Source organism: Rutidosis leptorrhynchoides, chromosome 3, assembly GCF_046630445.1.
Source record: "Rutidosis leptorrhynchoides isolate AG116_Rl617_1_P2 chromosome 3, CSIRO_AGI_Rlap_v1, whole genome shotgun sequence".
NCBI classification, from domain to species: domain Eukaryota; kingdom Viridiplantae; phylum Streptophyta; class Magnoliopsida; order Asterales; family Asteraceae; genus Rutidosis; species Rutidosis leptorrhynchoides.
In genome coordinates this window covers 526,507,170-526,529,704 of record NC_092335.1, presented here as the reverse complement: position 1 = coordinate 526,529,704, position 22,535 = coordinate 526,507,170, and the positions used below count along the sequence as shown (strand labels likewise).

Genomic DNA, 22,535 nt, shown 5'->3' with positions numbered 1-22,535 from the left:
ACCTCCAACATATAACATGTTTATTGTATAATAAAAATATAATAATACATCAAATATAAGATAAATATATAAATATCATAAATATAAATATGTTTAATATGTTATTAATTTGAATTCGGTTTTTAATTCGGTTTTCGGTTAACCGAATTTAAAATTTTCAAAACCGAAAACCGAATTACAAATTCTGTTTCGGTTTCGATCGATCCGAAAACCGTTTAAAAATTTGGGTTTGTTTTTTTTATTTTTTGGATTCGATTCGATATTCAATTTTTTTGGTTCGAGACCAAATGGTGCACACCCCTAGTTGTGTCTAGCATATGTTAGATTTGGGTTTTTTGGCTTGTATTTGGACTATAGAGCATTTCTATAGTCTTTGAACTTTCTTGTAAAATTTTCTACTACTAATCCAATTTGCCGGGTGAATTACCCTTTAAAAAAAAATAAAAAAAAAAATCCATTGTAATTTTAATATTAACAGACCAGAGGTGTTGTCTTCTCCATCCATCCCCATGTAACAAGGTATCACAAACAGCTTATGATACAACGAATATCAAAGTTCTTTTTATTATCTCGCAGAAAGTTTTGAATTCTTTATCTGCAATACTATATGATGACATCATCATTCTTGAAACACTGATATATTAGTACATTTTACTGTTACAATTCACATCGAATAGAGACATCGCTAGGGCGACTGCCAGGGCCACCATCTAGAAACAATACAGTTACACTTATATCGTCATGGAAGTGACGCCGCACCCCCTTATCAATCTTTCGCAAATGTGAAAATCGCATCTCTCTTCTTTTTGCAGCTTCATGAAGAGCAACATCCACTAGCCTCTTGGCTATTCCCTGAAACATGGGAACCATCAACGACATTATATAGTTGCATGAAGGTAATAAAACATAAATGTGATGGTCAACACAGTTCTATATTTATCATGTGATGTACCACACATTTACTCGTAGCACAAAATGCAAATATAAGAAAAGGAAGAAGAAGAAGAAGAACAAAGATGAGGAACTCTTACAGTGCGTGGATTATTGTGAACGATATCCACAGCTTCTTGATTACTCAATAATTCCCATAAACCATCGGAAGCAAATATAAGAAAAGAATCATTTGGCTCGATATGACGTGTAAGGATTGATGGAGTGGCAGACAGGATAGGCTTAACCAATGGTTCACGAAGTCGGAATTTCATTGGAATTAGGTCAGTATTGTACTCCGAGTGTTTCAAGTAAACATCTCCAATGGATCTCGAAAACTGCACCACAAACATATATTATGGCTCCAAATAATGCAATGTATCTATATCTACAAAAAATCTGAAGTTCGGTACATAAAAAATGAATCAAATTTACAAAAGATACAAAGCAATAAACAATATGATCACTGTGTGTCGCCAACTTTATTACTTAGTAGATAGGAACTATAATTGTTCAGCTTAATAACTTACACTTTTCATATTTTAAAAGGGGCACCGTTGGTTGATTGGTTCATCCTACCAACTCCAAAAAAACTTAGCATATAACCTCTAAGTTAAATTTATAAGGTTTTTCCCGAATAATCTAGGAGGGCGAGTATTCCGTCCCCATATTCTAATATATGTGGCCCGGCCAGATTACTCTGTGTGGTGTTTCCAACCTATTCCTAACCACCACAAGATTTGAACCTGAGATATCTTGTGAGGATATCAAGGGCCCAACCACATTGTGCTATCTTGTGATGGTTCCTAACTTTGTAACCACTTGCAAGGGTAACAATGGAATCATAGTCGACATCTTACGCCTATAACCTAAAAATATTTATGGTACTCTTAACTATTTTGAGCTGAAAAGTTGTTGCTTGCTATTTTTAAATACATCATCAAATGTTGCTTCCTTTAAATTATCGTTTTTTCGGTCCTTCCTTCATTTGTCTTTGCAACACATATGTAGGTCCCATGGTCACATTTTTGTTAATTCTCACATCATAAACAGAACCGACAAAATCAAAATGTGAAAGTAAAGGTTAAACAGGGTTATATGTGTAATGTGTCACATATAAATGATAGTTTGCATCATATCCTGATTTCACATGGGTATGCACATAGAGCAATCCACGGGACAACAAAATCAAATATTTATCAAGGAAAGCGAATATATATACTCAATGAAAAAAAAAAATATTGGCATGGAAGAATGAAGATACAAGGGTAGCTTAATTCCAACAACATTAGACATTACCTGAACAAGGCCTTTGACTCTCCAGATATTATGTTTGAAGATGACAATTTGCGGATCATGTGGATGTAAACTTCGCAGCTCGTGTCTAACCTCCTCACTTTTAACAGTATGCTCTGATGACAGCTGTATGGCTTCCACACCTTTGGAATTATCTTTTTTACCAAGTACAACACGAGAATCTCCAAGATTGGCAATGAAAATAGTTTGCTGATGTATTACTCCAACCAAGCAACATGATCCAACAGTCGCAATGAGTGGTTGTTTATTAAACAGCTGAGATACATGATCAGTGAACCCATCCTCTGTTTGAAGAAAAGCATTTTCAATTGTCTTTGGGGTCACAACACCGTGATTCTTGGCAGTTGTGTCTACATGAATACCAAACATGAGAACAATGACTTGAAAATTCGTACCATTTTTACTCTCATATAAAAGTAGTAAACCTAGTTGCAGCAATTTCAACCCATTGTTATAAAGACCAGTTATTTGGGTCATATTTTATTGCTATAGGAGGTAAAACAACGAATCAGTTAATAATGGAACTGATTAAGCCGCTAGAAATTCACCTAACATGTATCCAAGATAGCCTAGTGGTTGGGGCTCTCAATATCTCTAGAAGAGGCCTCAAGTTCGAATCTTGTGGTGGACGGGATGGCTTGGAAACGGTCGTGGAGTAATACGACTGGGCCGCGTAAATTAGATTATGGGTTCGCGGAATACACGCCCTTCCAGGTAACCAGAATAGGAAAAAACCTTTTAACCGTAACCATATTTAATACACTAGCTAATAGAATGGACCAATTATTATTTGCGACCAGGGCCAATTTCACAGTCTCTTTTGACTCAACCCTATCTTGATCTACGTGTGACACCGTGACTATGACCCACTCATTTTGCCACTTCTAGTAAAATCCAACGTTCACTAGGTTCTAGTGTTAGCTTAGTCTTTCACCCCACCATTCTTAAAAGAAAAGTAGTGTTATCCTTTTTCATTCAACTCCAACTAATAAAGCTTGTCATATTTCAATTTTAGTCCCGCTACTTATGTTGTGAATTATTAGAAAAAGTATAATCTTAACTTAACCCCTATTACGTAAGGGGGATTTAGTTAATAAAATCGTCTAAATAACACAAAGATACAATTCGAGTCGTATTTCCAACGCTAATTATTACCTCACCATCTGGTATTGTAGCTCATTCGATAACGTTAGGATAATTCAATATCAATATATCACATGATCACACTCAAATCACGTCAAAACACCACCATTACAATGTTTTCCCTAGAATAAAAAAAAAATCAATAATAATCAATCCATGTATTGTGGGGTCAAAGAAAAACAAACCTTGAAGATTCCTGAATAAGTTATCACAAACGTAACGGGCAGCCACAGGTCCTCAATGGCCATCATAGATTCCAACAAACGTACCGAAAAGCCCGGATTCGATCTGGCATTGGTCTTCAAGCATATTGTTGGCCTGAACCACGGCCATGGAATACTGACCACCAGTGCACTTCCCAATATTTTGAAACCACAACAAACCATCTTTTTCACCACTCTCCTTCTTAATGACCGGTTTCTGAAACACAGATAGCAGACTCATCAACCTTTTAACCAATTTCTGGCTCACATATGTTATTATTATTATTATTTAATTTTTTTAAATATTACGCGTATCATTTAAGGCCAAGATTTTTAGAAAATATGAATTTTTGAAAAGTTCAATCTTTAAGTGCAAATCTAGAAATGTAAGGTATCTTAATTTTACCAAAAGAAAAAAAATCATAAACATGCAAATATAATTTAAATAATGTCACTCTCACCTCAAGTGCTAGTGCAATTACTTTACGTGAATTCCACTGTATTTAAAAAGGTAAAGGTATGATGTATGTTGAGTATCATTAACTCTTATGAGCGTGGCCTATCCGAAACAATCCACGACGGTTTCCAAAACCCACCCGACTACCCCAAGACTTGAACCTAAGACCTTTAACAAGGATATCAGGTCCATACCACCCCTGCTATCTTAGTTCAGAAGCAGGACAGTGTAAGTCAATATATTAGCCAATGAGGTTAGCCTAGAGAAAATTATAGTACATATGACTACGATAAATTTATCTGAATAATGAAAATGCCTTCTTTAAGTAAAAAACCTTCTCTGTTCCACTGTTATATTGATTTTCTTTTCAAATTTGCTTGTTATATAAGTCAGATTTGGTAGATACAATGATCAGTATCAATATCCATTTCTTTAGCACTGATTATGATTTGATTATTATCAGCTAGATACCACGGACATAATAAAGTTGGAAGGTTTTCCCTGTTCGGGTTACCCGGGAAGGGCGAGTAATCCGACCCCATACTCTAGTGTACGCAGCCCATCAGGAATACTCCCTGGCTGTTTCCAACCCTTCCCTGGCCACCCCAAGAATTGAACCTGAGACCTCTTGCAAGGATCTCAGGGCCCCAACCACTTAGTGCTAGTAATTTAAGACTCATTTAACATATTTTTGAAGGTAGTAATGCAGTATGTATCATTAATGAAATGTGAACCATGAAACTGAAATTTACCTTGGCTCTTTTAAAAATCGAAAGTCCCTTTTGAAAAAGCGGGGTAGTGCTTTGTTTTAAAGTAGCTAATACATTCCATCCTCCCGATAACCTGCTCACCGACGCCTTTTCCTATAAAACCATCACAACCTCACATTTATGTCAAATGATTCGGAGTATAATACTAAGAGTAACCAAACTCTGATACAATGTAATTAACACAACAATTATATTGAAATATTCTCATATATTTCTCACATGCAAATGATATCCACAACCTATTTATAGATACAAAAAGATAGATATGTTAAAGGTCAGGAGGCAAACCAATAGCCTCTATTATTAATTAACTACATACCAAATAATGCACTTAAATGTTTTCTAACAATATACATAGACTAACAACTCATATATATACTCAAGAAAAAGCTTTTTCCAAAAGTTTTTTTTTAGTCGTAAAAACTTTAGAAGAAAGCTACTGCTATAGATGATCGGAAGAAGAATTTTCAAATTGTTTCTTAAAGAAAGTCAATTTCCTACATCTGAGATATTAAACACTTCAAACGTAAGCTCCATTACTATTTTTGTGTAGACCTAGTCAGAATATGTTTATTACCCGATGACAGATTTAACTCATTTCATTTGTAAACTAGGTTAAATGGTGTATTACCTTTGTTTTCGATTCGCTAGATGAAGATGTGGCATCTGGTTCCGTTTTCTCTTCGACCAAGCTTTTTGTAAACTCCAAAGTCTCATCGATGACAGATGATTCAGATATTTCCAATGCCTGTTGGTTGAAATCTTGTAAGTTTTGGGGAAACACATAAAGTTTCTCCACAACAAAACATTGAATTTTCATTTATCATCAACTTAATTTTTATATACCTCTATTTCAGTATCACTAAACCCAGACGTAATTCCTGATATGGTTGTCTCCCCAACTATGCTTGAAGTGAACCCCACAGTTTCATCGGCAAAAGATGAACTAGAAATCTCTGCAATCTTTTTTGATAAAGAACATAGCAAAATAAAAAAAAATTAATAATAAAAACAGATTATCATACAAGTTACAATTAAATTGTTAAATAATTAATTCATTCCATAGTGAAATATTTCACGTAATATTTACCGTTAAGGGATAATGGATGATGCATCCGACGCTTTTCAGTTCGGTAAATGATTGATATGAGAGAAAATTGTGCGGTTGGCCCTGTAGTTTACATGAAATGGGGTGTTTAGTCCCTGAACTTCATTTTCGGGGTTGTTGGTCGCTGTGATTTTCAAAACACGTGTGGTTGGTCCCTGACAGGAACCAACTACACAAGTTTTGAACTTTCATTTTCGGGGTTGTTGGTCCCTGACAGGGACCAACCACACGTGTTTTGAAAATCACATGGACCAACAACCCCGAAAATGAAGTTCAAGGACCAAACACCCCATTTCATGTAAACCACAGGACCAACCGCACAATTTTCTCTTGATATGATTGTCGAGGTCGACCAGCCATTCTCCATCCTCGTACCTCTGTGACAGTGTGTGGTATCAGGATTTTTTTGTTATTTTTTTGCAGTTTAGAATTAATTTCCAACACCCAAAAATAGAATTTTGAAAGAGGGGATACCTGTATCATCAATGGTATCACCAACTATTTTACCCAACCATCCAGGAGTCAGTTTGCCCACCTCCATTAACTTATAGAAATCACGCCTGCAAAGATAGTACGATTCGTTGCTTAATTTAAATCCAGACAAGTCTCTTTCCACAGTTTCTACCCATCCCAGTTTATTTTCGTTCTTTTCACGTGCTACATTATCATCGGTGTACACCAGGCTTGCACCACATTCAATTACTTCCAACCCACTCATGACAACGATAGACACAGTAATTTCATCTCCAACGTCCAATAAGTTTCCAATTGGCCAATAGCTCAGCCATATACAAACTTCACCCGAACCAGGTCTTCCGAATACTCTGGGGTTGTAAATCAAATCACCTCTGTTGTTCATAGTGATTTTAGCAAACCAAGCCCAATCTTCACCGAATATTTTATATCTTAGAATAACTGTTAAACCTAAGAGGCGACGAGCAATTGGACAAGTAGGCACGTCAAAAGACACGGACGCCGATTGTGACGTATACTCGGGAACCAGGTTAGGATGCTTTATGTCTAGCAGAGATGCGCTCATTATGTCATATTCATATAACATTAAGTTATAATTAGCTGTAGTGTTTTGATTAATTAGAAGTGTTGATTAGTTTTGATTTAGATGTAGTAAGTTTGTAGTGTTTAGTTGATTTGTATTGAAAGAGGGGATGTGGAGAAGATTTGTGATTTAGAATAATTTGAGTGTTTATTAATTGAAATGTCTTATGTGTTTGGTTACATCAAAATGGCGAGGCCTTATGCCTATTTATAGGCCTCATGAGTGAGTCTTAGATATTTTAATAGAAATATCTAGATTTCTAATAAATAATATCTAGATATTTTTTGTTAATAATATCTAGATATTTTGTGATTATATCTAGATATTTTTAGTTAATAATATCTAGATATTTTTGTTTTATAAATATCTTCTTCTACTAATTAATTCTAGAATACTCTAGAAATACATTAACATTTTAACACTCCTCCTTAATGTATTTCGATGTTACTCCGAGCATGTTGCGTAAGAACTCGAACTTTGGTCTTGGTAGTGCTTTAGTGAATATGTCTGCAATCTGCTCTTTGGTCTTGCAGTATTTTAATTCAATATCTTTCTTGGCGGAGACTTCTCGCAAAAAGTGATATTTGATATCAATGTGTTTTGTTCTACCATGGAACACTGGATTCTTTGCCATCGCGATTGCAGACTTGTTATCGCAATATATCTTTGTTGCTTCGTCTTGTTTCTCGCCCATATCTTCTAGTATTCTTCTTAGCCATATAGCTTGATTAGCTGAGTTTGCGGCTGCGACGTACTCGGCTTCTGCTGATGATTGTGCCACCGTTTCTTGTTTCTTTGATGCCCATGAGAAGACACCGGATCCAAGTGTGAATGTGTATCCTGAAGTACTTCTCATGTCATCTACCGATCCGGCCCAGTCACTGTCTGTGTATCCATGAAGCTTCGAGTCTGTAGTCGGCTTTTACCATATTCCATAGTCTATGGTACCTTGCAAGTATCTTAGTATTCTTTTAGAAGCTCTGTAATGTATTTGATTAGGGTTTTGCATGTACCTGGATAGTAGACTGGTTGCGTACATGATATCTGGTCTTGTTGCTGTCAGATAGAGTAGGCTTCCAATGAGACTTCTGAATCTTGAAGCGTTTGCTTTCTCAGATCCATCTTCTTGTCTCATCTTCTCATTGGCAACTAGTGGCGTGACTACGGTTTTACAACCGTATAGTTTAAACTTTTTTAAGAGATTTTCTGTATATTTCTTTTGGCATATGAAGATGCCTTCATTTTCTTGACTGATTTCGATTCCAAGAAAATAGCGCATCAATCCAAGGTCGCTCATCTCGAACGTTTTCATCATGTCTTCTTTAAACTCTTGTATCATTCTCTCATTGTTTCCCGTATATATAAGATCATCTACATACAAGGAAATAATGAGAGTGTCAGAGTTACCTTGGGTTTTGATGTAGAGTGTGGGCTCACTTTGACTCCTCCTGAATCCTGAACTTGTGAAGTAGCTGTCAATACGACTGTATCACGCACGCGGCGCTTGTTTAAGTCCGTATAAGGCTTTCTTTAGCTTCAGGACTTTGTCTTCTTTTCCTTTTTGAATGAACCCTTGTGGTTGCTCGACGTATATTTCTTCTTCTAGAAACCCATTTAGAAAGGCTGATTTCACATCTAGTTGGTAAATCTTCCACCTTCGTTGAGCTGCTAGCGCTACAAGTGCTATTATAGTATCCAGTTGTGCTACGGGTGCGAAAGTTTCATTGTAGTCGACTCCAGGCTGTTGTGAATAGCCTTTAGCTACTAGCCTTGCTTTATGTTTTTGTATAGAACCATCAGGATTGAGCTTTGTTTTGTAAACCCACTTTACTCCAATGATTTCTTTATTTTCAGGAGGATCAACTAACTCCCATGTGTTGTTTTTCTCGATCATTCTTATTTCTTCGTTCATAGCAGCCACCCACTTTTCATCTTTGGCTGCAACTTCATAGCTTTCAGGTTCTATAGTTGTGAAGTTACATGCCTCGTATACCTCTGCTAATGCTTTGACTCTTCCAGGTGTGGACTCTGGGCTTGACTCGTCTTGCGCCAAAGGTAATCTTGTCGACGGAGAAGTTGGTGTAGTAGGACTTGTTTCTCCGGTACTTTCCTGTTGTTGAGAATGCTCCATTTGTAATGGTTGTTGAGCTGGAGTTTCCATAGATATCTGCGGCAGATATGTTTGTCTTTCAACTTTGTCTTTCTCCCAGTTCCAAGAAGCGTCTTCGTCAATCTCCACGTCTCGGCTAATCACGATGTTATTTGTTTTCAGATTATAGACTCGGTAGCCTTTTGACTGTGTAATGTAGCCTAAGAATATTCCCTTCTCTGATTTTTCTTGGAGCTTGTGACGTTTCTCCTTTGGAATATGGATGTAGCAGATAGATCCAAATACTCGCAGATGTTTCGCCGACGGTTTCCTTCCACTCCATGCCTCTATCGGAGTCTTATTTTCGATGGCTTTCGTGGGGCATCGATTTAGTATATATACAGCTGTGTATACAGCTTCAGCCCGGAAACTGTTTGGAAGGCCTTTTTCATGTATCATTGTTTTGGCCATTTCCATTACAGTTCTATTTTTTCATTCAGAGACACCATTTTGCTTAGGGGCATAACCAACAGTGTGTTGGCGTTTAACTCCTTCATCTTCGCAAAATTTATTGAATTGTGTAGAGGTATATTCCTTTCCTCTATCACTCCTTAGTGTTTTTATATGATGGCCACTACTCTTTTCTATGAAATTCTTGAACTTCTTGAATATAGTAAATACTTCAGATTTTTCACGCATGAAGTACACCCACGTCATTCTAGAATAGTCATCGATAAAGAGAATAAAGTACCTGTTTTAGTTAAGTGACGGGGTCCTCATTGGTCCACAAACGTCGGTGTGCACAAGCTCCAATATATCTTTCGCTCTCCAAGCTTTGTCACGAGGGAAAGGTTTTCGATGTTGCTTGCCCATCACACAGCTTTCACACGTGTCGGTGATCTCTTCTATGTTAGGCAAGTCTCTCATCATATTCTTCTGTTGGAGGATTTTTAGTGCGTGAAAGTTAAAGTGGCCAAATCTTCGATGCCATAGCCATGATTCTTCAACTTGAACTTTCATGGCTGTGTCTTGGATATACTGCCAACGAAGCGGAAAGTTGCGGTTCTCCATTGGCACTTCGGCTATTAATTTATAGTTATTTTTCTTGTTACGAATAACACATGATTTATCTTCGAAGAGTAAAGAGTATCCGTGCTCCATCATTTGTCCAACACTTAGCAAGTTACTTGCTAAGCTTGGTACTAGAAGAACGTCATTAATAGATCGAGTGCAGTTGTTAGTTTGAACAGTTATTGTACCTTTTCCTTTAGTGTTAACAAGCGCTCCATTCCCAAATTGGACGCGGGACTTGACGGAGGTGTTGATATTATGAAATAGCTTCTCATCTCCTGTCATGTGATTGCTGCACCCACTGTCGATAAACCAAGTGTCGTCCCTTTGTTCATTCGCAACATGGCAGGCATAGAATAGCTGGTTTTTATTCTTCGATATATCTTCATTTTCTTCCGTGAAGTTAGCTCGATGATTTTGTTTTAGACGGCAATCTTTTTCTAGATGCCCAAATCTTTTGCAGTTATTGCATTATGGTTTCCCTTTGTGAAAACAATCTTTCTCCAAGTGGTTTGTCTTTTTGCAGATACCACATGGAGGGTAGCTTTTTCTTCTCGGATCGAACTCGGTTCTGGGTTTTTCTCCTCCTCTCGAATTTTCTTCAAGATTTCTTTTCCCCCCATTATTAGATTTTTGAGACCTTAATTTGAGTTTAGACTGAAAGGCACTTTCGAGTGAGTTTTCACTACGCCGACTCAGTCTAGCCTCATATGCTTCAAGAGAGCCAATTAATTCCGTTACTGACAGAGTCTCAATGTCTTTTGACTCTTCAATAACGGTAATTACATGATCGTATTTCTCGGTCATACTGATAAGTATCTTTTCTACGATCCTCTTATCAGTTATGTTATCTCCATAGGCTCTCATTTGATTTACTATTTCTTTAATTCTAGAATAGTAGTCTTTAACGGTCTCAGTTTCCTTCATATTTAAATTTTCAAAATCTCGTCTTAGAGTTAGTAGTTTAACAGATCTCACCTTGGCATTTCCTTGAAATTCTTCCTGAAGGATCTTTCACGCCTCCTTGGCTGTCGTAGCTCCCATGATTCGTGGAAAGATAGACGGTGTCAAGGCTTGTTGAATGTAGCCTAAAGCAGCAGCATTTCTGACTACATTTTTGTTGTATTTTTCTTGATCTCCTGCGGACAGAGTTTCGTTGTCTTTTGGAGTTGTAAACCCGACTTCGACAATATCCCACAAGCTTTGTGCTTCGAAATATGACTCCAAAAATCATAGTTGTCGCCATCAAAGATGGGGACGGGAATATTGTACGCACCAACGGTAGTCATGGTGTACACGAACAACGCCCAACACGGCTCTTGATACCACTTGTTAGAATTAGTTGTAGTGTTTTGATTAATTAGAAGTGTTGATTAGTTTTGTTTTAGATGTAGTAAGTTTGTAGTGTTTAGTTGATTTGTATTGAAAGAGGGGATGTGGAGAAGATTTGTGATTTAGAATGATTTGAGTGTTTATTAATTGAAATGTCTTATGTGTTTGGTTACATCAAAATGGTGAGGCCTTATGCCTATTTATAGGCCTCATGAGTGAGTCTTAGATATTTTAATAGAAATATCTAGATTTCTAATAAATAATATCTATATATTTTTTGTTAATAATATCTAGATATTTTGTGATTATATCTAGATATTTTTGGTTAATAATATCTAGATATTTTTGTTTTATAAATATCTTCTTCTACTAATTAATTCTAGAATACTCTAGAAATACATTAACATTTTAACACATCTGTGCCACACAGCCAAAGAACTTCATTCATTAGTTGACACACTATAAGAAGTACCCATCTAGGTAGCCTAATGTTCCTATACGTGTGTGTGTATATACACGTACATATATACATATACTTTTTTTTAAACGGTGAGATTTTATTAATGAACCAAAAACGGCTCTCTGACAAGGAGCTAGAAGAGCGTGACAATGGGCATAGCCAAGAGGTTCAATTAGAAACAAAATATAAAAGCCAAGAATTCCAATTAAAAACATATATACATATACTATATGTATATCTATATGCGTATATATATACATATGTAGTGAAATGATCTGGTGAGAATTTTTTAAAGGTGAGAACTGCGAGAACCAGATACTAACTGACAAACTAGTGGAAAAAAAATGAACTGTTTCCTGGTTATGAAAAGAGAATTCATACATTATCTAAAAAAAACATATTACGGAGTATTATTTTGCGACGTAGACTGAGTCTGCATGACACGTAGGCTCGGTGTGTGGTGTGTAGTGTGTGGCATGTAGGCTCAGTGGCATGCAGACTCTGTCTGCATGACAGTTAAGCTCAGTCTGTGCGTGCCAAGCTGGCTCAAAAAAATCTTTTTAAAAAATATATGAAAAAGATTTTTATCAAAAATATATAAAAAATGAATTTTTTTTATTCGCCAGTCCTATTCCGTTGGTCTGTTAGTCTGTCAATTAGTAAACTTTTGTTTCTCAGAGTTCTCACCCTTACTAAGTTCTCACATCATCCCTACATGTAAGCTCAGTATGTGCCATCGGATCCATTTAAGTGGTATCTCGCTGTACATGTATCATGTATGTGTTTGAGAGAGGGATCAAAAACCTGGAGAGAGCAACTTCTGCCTTTGGTGAGATCATAATCACCAACAAGACACACTTCATGATTTTGATATCTTTAACCCAATACATATGTCCCAAATCAGTTTCATCAAGTTTAGCTACCAGCAACAATTTCAACAGCCCCTCAATTTCACACAAATTAGAGCAGCCTTCGTAACCAAACTTTTGCAACGTAAATCGACCTGATTCGAAAGTAATTTTCTCTAATGACATACAGTTATATATATCCAATTCTGCAAGTGAACTCGGCAGACATAGAAGTCTTTTGAGTCTTGCACAATTTCTTAAGTCAAGAACTCGCAGATTTTCAAGACCATTGTATCTAGGCAGCACTTCAAACAGACCATTCCCCAAGTTTATGTTAAAATACAATGCAAATTTAGAATAATATGAAATTAGTTAATGTATATGGGTAAAATATCTAGATATTAATATGTATATGAAAAATATCTAGATATCAAAATGTAAGGAAAAATCTAGATATTTATGTGTGTAAGAAATATCTAGATATTTATATGTATAAAAATATCTAGATATTTATATATATCCATGGAAATATAGGTGGGTGTTTCATTTGTGTAAGGTGTGAAAGTTGTGAGAGTGAAATAAGAAGTGAGTTGTGAAGAAGAGAAGAAGAGTGTGAGTTAGCGAAAGTAGAGAAGATAAAGCTTGTAAGTAATATTGTAATTGTAATTTAATATAAGTGTTTTTGTTAAGTTTCCCGATCAAGCCTTAGTTTGTGTTTAAGTTCTTAGTGCACTTTTGTTGTTCTTATTATATGGTCGGCTCTGCCGCCTAAGTAATACATGGTCGGTTATACCGCCTAAAGATATATGGTCGACACTGTCGCCTAAGTACATTGTGCACTAAGGATTTATAAAATTAAAGGCTAACCAACGTCAAAGTGTTGGTGTAGTGAGTCTAGTATAGTCTAGATCCTCTATAGTGGTGTGTTGGGCTCGTCGAAGCTTCCAACAATTGGTATCAGAGCGGGTCGTTCGGGACCATTTCTAGTGGAGGAAATCGGTAAACGTTGGACGTTTACATCGGCTTGTTTTCACCAAGGCTCTAAGGAAGATTCTGTCGGAGCACAGTTAGGAACTGTGAAAGCTCATCGGTCAGGGACCAAGCTTATTGGACGTTGGACGTCATGATGGCAGATCTTGCAAGTACGAGCAGTGGAATCAAGAGTCTCAATAACCACAACTATGGTTATTGGCGGACTTGCATAGAATCCTACCTACAAGGACAGGATTTATGGGAAATAGTTGCTGGCAGTGACACAACGCCTCCACCGAAAGAAAATGCTGAAGCCTTGAGGAAATGGAACATCAAGGCCGGGAAGGCTTTATTTATATTGAAGACTACAATCGAGGAGGATCTATTGGAGCACATCCGTGACGAGAAAACACCAAAGGCAGCTTGGGAAACTTTTGAAAAGTTATTTTCAAAGAAGAATGAAGCACGCCTCCAGCTCTTGGAAAATGAGCTCGCAGGTATCTCACAAGGAAGTCTATCTATTTCTCAGTATTTCACCAAGGTGAAATCTATTTGTCGTGAGATATCTCAACTTGCTCCTGAAGAGAAAGTGAGTGATGCAAGGATGAAGAGAATTATCATCCACGGCTTAAGGTCCGAGTATAATGGATTTATAGCCGCTGTGAGAGGATGGCCTACTCAACCATCATTAATAGAGCTGGAGAATCTATTGGCAAATCAAGAGGCATTAGCCAAGCAGATGAATGAAGTAACCATAAAAGACGGAGAAGATGCACTCTTCACCAATAAAAAGAAAGCAACATCTCGAAGACAAGAGGCGATGAAAGAAAGTAAGACATATGGGTGGAAGGGTCACCCAAAATCAAAAGGCAACGCTTCAGGGGGAGCTCAACAAGGAAGAAGAGATCATCGCCAACAATACGGGGAAAATGATAAGAGAAAGAATGGTGAATGCTTCAATTGTGGCAAGAAGGGTCATTTTGCTCGAGATTGTAGATTCCCCAGAAGGCGAACTTTTGAAGGAAATGTGGCCGCCGCAAGAGATGAGAAGAAAGAGGTCACATTCGAAGCAACCATTAATGAGGAAACATGGGATGCAGAAGCAGGACTCTCCGTTGAAGCTGACATGGATGATCAAGCTCTTGCAGCAACCTTAAAGTCAAAAATAAACTACAAAGATGATTGGATCATCGATTCTGGGTGCTCAAATCATATGACCAACGATGGGACGAAGCTGCAAGAAATGGAGGATTACAAAGGAAAGAGAGTCGTGTTGACAGCCAACAATTCAAGGTTGTCTATTTCTCACATTGGAAAGACAATAATTCCAAATGAAGGCGGCTCTCATAAGCTCCAACTTGAGAAGGTGTATCTTGTCCCTGGCCTAAAGAAGAATTTACTGTCAGTACCACAATTGACAGCAGAAGGAAATTATGTGCTCTTTGGACCAGAAGATGTGTCTGTATTCAAGAGAGTGAAGGTGGTTGGCAATCCAATTATGCAAGGAAAAAGAATAGAGTCGGTCTATGTACTATCTGCTGAAACGGCATATGTGGATACGACTCGAAAGAATGAGACGGCTGATCTTTGGCATGAACGTCTTGGGCATGTGGGCTACAACAAGTTAAAGGAGATGATGGTGAAACACATAGTAAATGGCCTTCCTCAAATTGATATTCGAACAGATACAATATGTGCTGGATGTCAATTTGGCAAAGCTCACCAATTGCCATTCAAGGAGTCAGAGCATCAGTCCAAGACACCACTAGAGCTCATACACTCAGATGTCTTCGGCCCAGTGAAACAAACATCACTTGGAGGTATGAAATATATGGTGACATTCATTGATGACTTCTCAAGATATGTGTGGGTTTACTTTATGAAGGAGAAGTCGGAGACTTTTATGAAGTTTAAAGAGTTCAAGAACAAGGTAGAAAGTGAGCTCAATACTAAGATCCGGTGCTTACGCACAGATAATGGAGGAGAATATTTATCGACTGAGTTCAATATCTATCTTGAGAAGCACAAGATTAGAAGACAATTAACTTGTCCCAATACTCCACAGCAGAATGGAGTGGCGTCACGTTGCCGAAACTTGTCGAAGTATGCTTCATGGTAAGAATGTACCAGGCAGATTTTGGGCCGAATGTATGAGGACGGCATCGTACGTGATTAACAGACTCCCACAAACAAAGTTGGGATATATTTCACCATATGAAAGATTATGGAAGATCAAACCAACCGTCAACCATCTCAAAGTTTTTGGATGTGTATGCTACGTCTTCGTGACAGATCATCTACGAAGCAAATTTGAGAAGAAGGCAATTCGGTGCATTTTTGTCGGTTATGATGAATCAAGAAAAGGATGGAGATGTTGTGATCCAAATACCGGAAAGTGTCATACTTCAAGAAATGTGGTATTTGATGAAGCGTCTTCATGGTGGTCACCTCAAAAGATAGAGCTTCCAGAATCTCATGGATTAGAAGAAGGTCCAGAAGAAAAAGAAGAACATAAAGAGCACATATCGGATCCAATTAAAGAAGGAGATGGATCGTACTCTAAGGAAACGAGTCAATGGAAAACTGGGGTACATCAATCTACATCCGAAGAGGTTCGTCCAAGCCAAATGGATGCCGAGGAGCATGTGCAAGAATTACGGAGATCAACAAGGTCGAGGAAACCTAATCCGAGGTATGCCAATGCTGCTCATGTGGATGAATCAATACCTATTGAGCCTTCCACTTATGAAGAAGCAGCACAAAGTCAAGAATGGCAAAAAGCGATGGAAGAAGAAATTAATGCACTAAAAAAAAACCAGACATGGAGTTTAGTTCCAAAGCCAAAAGATGTAAAACCAATATCTTGTAAATGGGTTTACAAGGTGAAGACTCGATCAGATGGCTCCATTGAAAGGTATAAAGCTCGACTTGTTGCTAGAGGTTTTTCTCAACAATATGGGCTGGATTATGAAGAAACGTTTAGTCCAGTGGCGAAGATCACAACAATTCGAGCTCTACTAGCTTTAGCTGCTAGCAAATCTTGGAAGTTATGGCAAATGGATGTCAAGAACGCTTTCTTACATGGAGAACTTGACAAAGACATTTATATGGAGCAACCAATAGGCTTTGAGAACAAGATCCATCCTGAGCATGTCTGCAAATTAAAGAAAGCATTATACGGCTTGAAGCAGGCTCCAAGAGCTTGGTACGGGAAGATTGGCGAGTTCTTAGTACAAAGTGGTTTCACAGTTGCTCCTTCAGATTCTAGTTTATTTATGAAACAAGATCGAGGAAAACTAGCCATGGTGCTAGTATATGTGGATTACTTAATTATCACGGGAGATCACTATGAGGAGATCCAAAGAACAAGGGAGAATCTGTCTAGGAGATTTCATATGAAGGAGCTTGGAGAACTCAAACATTTTCTTGGACTCGAAATAGAGCAGAAAAGAGAAGGATTATTTCTGGGACAACAGAAATATGCGCGAGATCTTTTACAAAAGTACGGAATGCTTAATTGCAAACCTATCTCAACTCCGATGGATCCGAATACAAAACTACGAGCAGATGAAGGAAAAAGTCTTCAAGATGTTACCATGTATCGAAAGATGGTCGGAAGTCTTATTTATCTCACACTAAGCCGGCCAGACATATCTTATGCAGTTGGAGTGGTTAGTCGATACATGAGCAATCCGAAGAAGCCTCACCTTGATGTTGTACGACGCATCTTAAGGTATGTTAAAGGCACTATTAACTTTGGTATTTTATACAAGAAAATAAAAGAATGTCACGTGACTGGATATTGTGACGCTGATTACGCTGGAGACTATGATACACGACGATCAACAACTGGATACATGTTTAGTCTTGGATCGGGAGTAATATCATGGTGCAGCAAGAGACAACCAACTGTATCCTTATCAAGCACCGAAGCAGAATATCGATCGGCAGCATCAGCAACACAAGAAATTACTTGGTTGAAGCAGCTAATGGAAGATCTTCATCAATCAACAGATTATCAAGTAAAGCTTTTATGCGATAACTTATCAGCTATACGTCTAGCAGAAAATCCAGTCTTTCATGTGAGAACAAAACATATAGAAGTGCACTATCACTATGTTCGCGAGAAGGTCCTTGAAGGGAAGATCAAGATGATGCCAACAAAGACAGATGAACAGGTTGCAGATATATTCACCAAGAGCCTAAGTAAACCGAAGTTTACAAAATTCAGAGAAGCACTTGGAATGGTCTGCAAGACATCGTTGGAAGAAAATTTGCATTGAGAGGGAGTGTTAAAATACAATGCAAATTTAGAATAATATGAAATTAGTTAATGCATATGGGTAAAATATCTAGATATTAATATGTATATGAAAAATATCTAGATATTAAAATGTAAGGAAAAATCTAGATATTTATGTGTGTAAGAAATATCTAGATATTTATATGTATAAAAATATCTAGATATTTATATATATCCATGGAAATATCTAGTTTCTAGAAACTTCAATGGAGTAGTATAAATATAGGTGGGTGTTTCATTTGTGTAAGGTGTGAAAGTTGTGAGAGTGAAATAAGAAGTGAGTTGTGAAGAAGAGAAGAAGAGTGTGAGTTAGCGAAAGTAGAGAAGATAAAGCTTGTAAGTAATATTGTAATTGTAATTTAATATAAGTGTTTTTGTTAAGTTTCCCGATCAAGCCTTAGTTTGTGTTTAAGTTCTTAGTGCACTTTTGTTGTTCTTATTATATGGTCGGCTCTGCCGCCTAAGTAATACATGGTCGGTTATACCGCCTAAAGATATATGGTCGACACTGTCGCCTAAGTACATTGTGCACTAAGGATTTATAAAATTAAAGGCTAACCAACGTCAAAGTGTTGGTGTAGTGAGTCTAGTATAGTCTAGATCCTCTATAGTGGTGTGTTGGGCTCGTCGAAGCTTCCAACAGTTTACGTATTGCAGAGATTTTTGATCATCGAAACTCAGAAGAAAATAATCTGTGCTTTCTAGATTACACTCGTCGAGAAAAAGTTGTAGTAGAAAATGTGGCAAGTGAAAAGATGGCTCTTGTGTACTTCCTCCACCGGATGTCGAAGCATTAAGCTCGGCTAATGCGTATACATGTTCCCTATTACACATGTTTTTACACCCCGTCATGTGTAATAAAGAAAGTTTTCAAGGTTTCGAATGTTCCTACACACACGAAACAAACTATGACAGTTCCAGAGAATCAAAGTCTCAAGATTAGGTATCCGATCAATGCTGCGAATTTCTAAAAGATCATGTGAGTCCTTAAAATTTAAATACTTCAGTGATTGAAGAACCTGTTACAGTAATAACAGAATATATTTAGTCTAGTACCATAAAGAGAACAGTGAATGACTGAATTGCCTACCGTGGGTGGTTCGAACTCTTTCAAGCGGCTATAGCTCATATCTAAAGCAACCAAATTCGATTTGTCAATGAATAAGTCAGTGGCTACAGTGCTTTTGCTGAATCCAACCCATCAGAGCCATATTAAATGTTCAGATAAATCCCGGTAAGAACCAGTGAGTTCAACATAATTGAGTTTGAGTAATTTCAGTTGATCCATCTGCTGAAGTGAATAGCTTGAAAGCTGTTCAGTACAAGAAAGGGAACAGAATCAGGACGTGCAAAGTACTATTTAGTAATTATACAACAACAATAATAACAAACCCCATCCCGCAAAAGTGGGGCATGGGGGAGATAAAATGTAGTTTGAGTAATTATTTAGTAATTATATTTAGTTAATATTTATATTTATTTATCTATATTAGTTTGAGTTTAATTTTGTTTCCAATTAAATTGGGTTACTTATTCATCTAATAATCACGACTAAAGATAATAATAAACTACATGGTTTTCATTATTCAACGGAGACGCAACATACACTAGAAAATCAGTATTCAACTTTAAGGTGCAAATATTTCTAACAGATTTAAAATACCTAAATCTACTCCTTCAATGCTAATTTATATAAACGATTTCGTAGAGATCTAGCAGAGAGGAAAAAAATATTAGAATAGTAAAATCAATAATACACCCTCGAAATATTAGATTAAGTGGTTCAACAAGGCATAAAGGCTTCTAGGTGGCTAAGATCTTAGATTATTGGTGACACAAAACATATATCTTTGAGCATTAATTTTTTTGGTAAGCAAGGAAACCCTCCTATGAACGAGCACATTGGCTCCCCCATAGAAGGTAAAACCTCGGGTAATCAAGCCCCCCGAGGTTAGATTCCAGTAACAAACTCCTACCGCAAAAAGTATATATATCTTCATATGGAGAGCCATTCAAAAAAAGATTCCTGTTAGATTCGAAATTGACAAAAGGGGCATTGGTCTCGATTCCACTTTATGCCCTTTATGCGAATTGGATATAGAAACCACCAAACATATCCTTAGTTCTTGCCCCAAAACGGCACTCATATGGAAACTTGTCCTCGATTGGTGGGCCCAAGATGACTCTTTAATCTCCAATCTTAACGATGCCATTATCAATAAACAACCATTCGCTCTCAACAATTTCGGCTCTTCATTATGGCAAGCAACCAAATGGATTACTTGCTATATAATTTGGAAACATAGGAACTTGAAAGTATTTTCCAAAAAAACGTGGTCCCCTGGGTCGATTCTATCTGAAATTCAAACTCAAAGTTATAGCTGGACTTCCAAAAGATGGCGTAAAAAGAAATCAATCGAGTGGCATCAATGGCTCATTAATCCTTCCTTCTTTGTTGCAGATTCTCCCCACCGAGTTGGGATTGGCTAATTTTCCCACTAACACTTACGGGTAGCCCACGGATTCCATCTCTTCTATTGAGGGTTTGATTAATCGGGCTAGTGTGTGTAAATTTGTTGGCGCTAGATCGTCACTGTTATCTGAAATGTCCCGTTCTTATTGATTAAAAACGTTCCATATTAATTGATTTCGTTGCGAGGTTTTGACCTCTATATGAGACGTTTTTCAAAGACTGCATTCATTTTAAAACAAACCATAACCTTTATTTCATCAATAAAGGTTTAAAAAGCTTTACGTAGATTATCAAATAATGATAATCTAAAATATCCTGTTTACACACGACCATTACATAATGATTTACAATACAAATATGTTACAACAAAATAAGTTTCTTGAATGCAGTTTTTTACACAATATCATACAAGCATGGACTCCAAATCTCGTCCTTATTTAAGTATGCGACAGCGGAAGCTCTTAATAATCACCTGAGAATAAACATGCTTAAAACGTCAACAAAAATGTTGGTGAGTTATAGGTTTAACCTATATATATCAAATCATAATAATAGACCACAAGATTTCATATTTCAATACACATCCCATACATAGAGATAAAAATCATTCATATGGTGAACACCTGGTAACCGACAATAACAAGATGCATATATAAGAATATCCCCATCATTCCGGGACACCCTTCGGATATGATATAATTTCGAAGTACTAAAGCATCCGGTACTTTGGATGGGGTTTGTTAGGCCCAATAGATCTATCTTTAGGATTCGCGTCAATTAGGGTGTCTGTTCCCTAATTCTTAGATTACCAGACTTAATAAAAAGGGGCATATTCGATTTCGATAATTCAACCATAGAATGTAGTTTCACGTACTTGTGTCTATTTTGTAAATCATTTATAAAACCTGCATGTATTCTCATCCCAAAAATATTAGATTTTAAAAGTGGGACTATAACTCACTTTCACAGATTTTTACTTCGTCGAGAAGTAAGACTTGGCCACTGTTGATTCACGAACCTATAACAATATATACATATATATTAAAGTATGTTCAAAATATATTTACAACACTTTTAATATATTTTGATGTTTTAAGTTTATTAAGTCAGCTGTCCTCGTTAGTAACCTACAACTAGTTGTCCACAGTTAGATGTACAGAAATAAATCAATAAATATTATCTTGAATCAATCCACGACCCAGTGTATACGTATCTCAGTATTGATCACAACTCAAACTATATATATTTTGGAATCAACCTCAACCCTGTATAGCTAACTCCAACATTCACATATAGAGTGTCTATGGTTGTTCCGAAATATATATAGATGTGTCGACATGATAGGTCGAAACATTGTATACGTGTCTATGGTATCTCAAGATTACATAATATACAATACAAGTTGATTAAGTTATGGTTGGAATAGATTTGTTACCAATTTTCACGTAGCTAAAATGATAAAAATTATCCAATCTTGTTTTACCCATAACTTCTTCATTTTAAATCCGTTTTGAATGAATCAAATTGCTATGGTTTCATATTGAACTGTATTTTATGAATCTACACAGAAAAAGTATAGGTTTATAGTCGGAAAAATAAGTTACAAGTCGTTTTTGTAAAGGTAGTCATTTCAGTCGAAAGAACGACGTCTAGATGACCATTTTAGAAAACATACTTCCACTTTGAGTTTAACCATAATTTTTGGATATAGTTTCATGTTCATAATAAAAATCATTTTCTCAGAATAACAAATTTTAAATCAAAGTTTATCATAGTTTTTAATTAACTAACCCAAAACAGCCCGCGGTGTTACTACGACGGCGTAAATCCGGTTTTACGGTGTTTTACGTGTTTCCAGGTTTTAAATCATTAAGTTAGCATATCATATAGATATAGAACATGTGTTTAGTTGATTTTAAAAGTCAAGTTAGAGGGATTAACTTTTGTTTGCGAACAAGTTTAGAATTAACTAAACTATGTTCTAGTGATTACAAGTTTAAAC

The 22,535-nt window shown here is 36.7% G+C and overlaps 1 pseudogene; it reads right to left on the bottom strand.

Moving 5' to 3' along the window:
• Positions 1 to 657: 657 nt before the first annotated feature.
• Positions 658 to 22,535, bottom strand: part of LOC139901902 (uncharacterized) — a 58,443-nt pseudogene continuing 36,565 nt past the window's right edge.